Raw genomic sequence first — 4,474 nt, 5'->3', positions numbered from 1 at the left:
CAGGCACCTGCCTTGCAGGCAAGAACGGTTTTTCAAAAGCTAGATAACCTAGTTCTGAGCCAGGCAAAGGACTAGCAGAGGGACACACGCAAGAACTGACAGACTGTGGTCCTCACAAGGCATACAGGGCAGAGTTGGATGCCCTCATCACCATGCCACAGGGCAAGGCGTGTTGTCAGATGTCAGGATCAGGGCAATCTAGTGCAATAAACAGAGCCAGGCTTTAAAGAAAACAGTCTAGAGAGGGTTAAGAATAGGACCAGGACCCCCAGAACATCTCCGGTGTAGCTGGTAGTATGAACCGTGCGCTACAATCATCTGCAGCAGTAGGTACTGGGAATCTGGCACTAAGTCCCCGGGAGCTGCCATCAGGAGACTCTGCAGACACCTTTTGCCTACGAGCAATGATCAGCGCACAACACTGTAGCTGCAGATAGCACTGGACTTGTTAACTAAAGCACTATGGCTCCTTTCTCATTTCTAAGTCACTGGTTTTATCCAGGCCAAGTGTCTAGAGCCTGAAATTCCCTTATAAACTCAGAGAGTTCATGTAATTTCAGGGCACACTGCATCCTCTCCTCCAAGGAGCTCCAAGCCCAGACTAACCTTAACCGCTGGGAGGCAGCTGATCAAAATGAGATGGTGCTGACAGACAGATCTGCACAAGGACTAAGGACAGCTGCAGCTTAAGACTGAGGTTTTGGTAGGTCTTCAGGAGCGTGAATAAACAAATTAAAACTTAGTTTACTTCCTAGAGAGATCAAGTTATTTTCTGTTGAATAGATCATTAAGTGTTTCCTGATCAAGGATTTGAGTGCATCTTCCTTTTCAGCCATTTCATGGGCTTAAACAAATTGTACTAAATAACATTTTCAAAACCCACTACTGAACTTGAGTACAAAGGAGAACTTTTGCATCTGCTTATCTGGGTGGTGCATGACGGCGGTCCAGGCCGGTAATCCAAATTCCCCCACAAGCTAGGGAGTCGGCTCCTTTTCAGAGATGCCAAAGCTAATTAAAACAAAAGTGGGTGCTGAGCATCTTTGTAAACCAGATGTCTCGAATAGCCACTTGGCAATAGAAGCACTGCAACCAGTAGGCTATTTGAAATATTGAAATTTTGGTTTTCTCCTGTCTGCCTCATTTTTCTTCCTTTGTAAAACATTGCTAATAATACACCCTTATCTCACAGAGGAGGTTGCTGAGAATTCATTAGCTGGTATTTGTAAAGCACTTTGAAAATGCAAAGCCAGTGCATTATTCCTGGTCTTCTGGATGCTTTCCATGTTATTAAAATCAGGATTTCAGAAAGGCTTATCGGGGATCAAAACAGCATCCCAAACTTGAAAGGAAGCAAGACTGTTAAACCATCAACTGTCGCCTCCCCCTCCAGCCAGATGTTAAGCCCTAAAGAACTGAAGTGGCACAAGGAATTACTTTCCCAAGTTCCCCCAGCTGGGCTGACAGGCCGTGATCAATGGTTTTCTCCACAGCGAGTGCTATGCAGATGGTCTACCCAGAGCAAGGTTTCTGTGAAGTACAAAGGGAAGTCAAACACCATTTCTAATTCAGCTTGTAGCATGGCACACTTCCTTTATCCGCAGCCTGAATGCAGTGAATAGGAGAGCAGTGTGGGAAACTGGAAGGAACTCCAAACTCACACAGTCTGCGGGTCTGTAAGACACTCCTGTCCTCAAACCACATCTGCCTGTGACAGACAGAGGGAGGAAGAGTGACAGAACGAAAAATCAGATTATAAAAACTGCATGAAGGGAAAATAAACCCCGAGTAAAAGGAAAAAGTGAGGGAAGCTACGCAGACAAACAGAAATTGCACCGGACTCGAACAAGGGACTGCCAAGCAGCAGAGCAAGGAAGGGCCAGGAGGAAATGACAGGGAAAGGAGCTGCAGGAGCAGGATCTTGCTCATCCACCAGTAAGGCCAAAGAAAACTGTCCCACTGAAGGTGGCAGATGTGGTTTCGGCCCACACTAAGACTTCTGAGCCACATATTCCATTTGCCTCTTTAATTCCCCAGATTTGTTTAATATGTCCCAGGAAACGCAGACCCTTGATATTAGTCAAGCTGCTCGTAAGCTTATGCAAACTGTTGCAAACAGATACAGAAACTCCTCCAATCCTTAATTGCCCTGGCATGTTAATCTGAATTGCTCTTTGCTGTAATTTAAATACAGGGTTTAAATACGGGACCGATTTCCTCCTGCCAGCTTGGAGATCCTCTGCTGTAGGTGAGGCATTGCCTCAGTTCAGCTTTGCCCAGAAGAATAACGTGGACTTTCCGTGGAGTCTAGGAGTGCTAGGACTCTCCACGGAGTCACTGACAGATACCAAGAGACTCTGCCACGAGGTGTCACTTGACAGTCAGAGTGCCCGTACCCCGGGTTGCTCGGTACCTCTGCCCTGCTATTCTTTTTATCAAAGGCTGGCCTGCCCAAATGCGATGGCAACCATTGCAGCACATCGCCCGTAATGGTACAGCAGGGCACCGATCCCCTAGCTCCACGTGTCAGTTGGTGTGCTTTCCTTGAGCAGACTCAGAAATACCAAGCTTTGAAACACAACCAACGCAGGTCCCATTCAGGCAGCCATCACCGTAGTTTTGCAATGGGATTTTTGTGCCTCTGCTGCACAGTGCTAAGGGAAAAAGATGACTCCTATGGAGCGTGAGGGTATCATGATACTTTTGTGTGACCCATATAGAGCTATGGGAGCTGGGCTTGGCTTTTAAGAAAATTAGATCAGATGTTATACCAGTAATACTATGGGGCAGCTTTTCTCTTCATTAATACTTCTAAACCATTATGTGTTGCTTGGATGAAAGAAGTGGGAAACAATAGACCAGATTCTGGTATTGGTATTTGGCAGGTGAAAATTCAGGCTCAAATTTTGCTGATTAGGATTTTGATAAATTCCACTGTAGGTGTAGAAGTAATTTGTATTTACACCAGCTTACCGGAGATCAGGAAACAGCTCTGGAGGTACAAAAGCTGCGGGCCAAATCTAGCGGTCCGCTTCACTCTTCATGGAGTCCAAAGTTTCTGTTGACTTCAGTGAGGATCCAAGTAAGGCCCTTAGGATTGGAGCCATTTTATTTTTCACCTCAGGATGGTCTGTAGGACTCGGCGCTAATTGAGTCTCCTACATTTTGCTGTCTTCCCATTCTCTAGTTAGAAGCATTGCTCTGTCCCTGCTCCCAAGCGTTTTAGCTTTCTAAACGACTTACTAACATAAGGCTATGGAAGTTTGTGTACTTCTGAGTTTCCCACACCATTTCTTAACTATATTCATTCCTGTCACAAAGGAAGTGTGCCTGACTACAAACCACATTAGCAACGGTGCTTGCCTCTGCATTGTGTTCAGTGGGAAATCCTGCTCCCAAAAGGCCATCTGGGCAGCACGTATCAGGAGAGAAGCAATGGGAGCAATGAGCATCTCTCAAGACTTGGGAAAGCAGCAGCATCTTTAAGTCTTCCTAAAGAGCTAACATCTGGCAGAGATTCTGGGGGAAGGCTATTGCTAATGCCATCTTTCAAACATGTTATCCAGATCCAGTATCTTGGGATCCTAATAAGTTTTCTGTGCAATATTGTGTATGTTTGGGACCATAGTAGAAGCTGTGTAATTGAGAATTCATTATCCTTAGTGTAAAGTCCACTGAGTCTGCTAACTTTATAACAGGGAGGAATTTTTGTTATCACTTTTCTTTAGGATTTCCAACCAAAGCAGAAGCAGAGCATCTATTTTGGGTAATTGAGCACCTAATTTGAGTAACTCTTCCAAGATGGTCAGTAATTGGCTAGTTTTTCCCCTCACAGACTGTGAAACCAAAGAGAAAATAAAAAGCTGTTTTAAAGATATGTTTTTATTTCATATGCTTTAAAATTCATGTGTGACACAGGGTGAGGAAGTAGGAACCTCAGTGGATTTACCATCTGGGGGAGATTTTGCTACATTCACCTCACAATAATACGTTGAATATTGTAATTTTTATTATCACACACGTTCTAAATATGTGGGCCCTCCAGCCTCTATAGTTAAGGGAATTTCTCAAGGCCACAGAAGATTATTTAGCATTCAGCCTGCTGAGTAGCAGGCTTTGGGTCAGTTTGGATCCTAATGGAGAAGAAATTTTGAGCACTGACCCCTTGACTGTGCCAAGTGCACAGCCACTACCGCAGTGCGATGAGGCAAAGCGTTGGCACCACTGTCTCCTACTCCTTTCCATTTGGCTTTGGACTGGCCAAATGTGGGGCAGCGGAGCTGTTCCGGAATCCCTGCTAGGAAAGTTGATACTGCCTTTGCTGGACTGTGGTTTTTTTTGTAAGGGACCTGAGCTCACGTTGCTCTGAAACGGGCATGCGGGTGCTAAACTGAGGGTACGGGCATCAAGGGGCTAGCCACATCCACGCGGCAGGAGTCACGGAGCATGGTGTGCCTTCACCTGCTCTCAGACT

This window comes from Gymnogyps californianus, chromosome 21 (genome assembly GCF_018139145.2).
Source record: "Gymnogyps californianus isolate 813 chromosome 21, ASM1813914v2, whole genome shotgun sequence".
In the NCBI taxonomy this organism is placed as follows: domain Eukaryota; kingdom Metazoa; phylum Chordata; class Aves; order Accipitriformes; family Cathartidae; genus Gymnogyps; species Gymnogyps californianus.
This window is presented reverse-complemented; position numbering follows the sequence as displayed.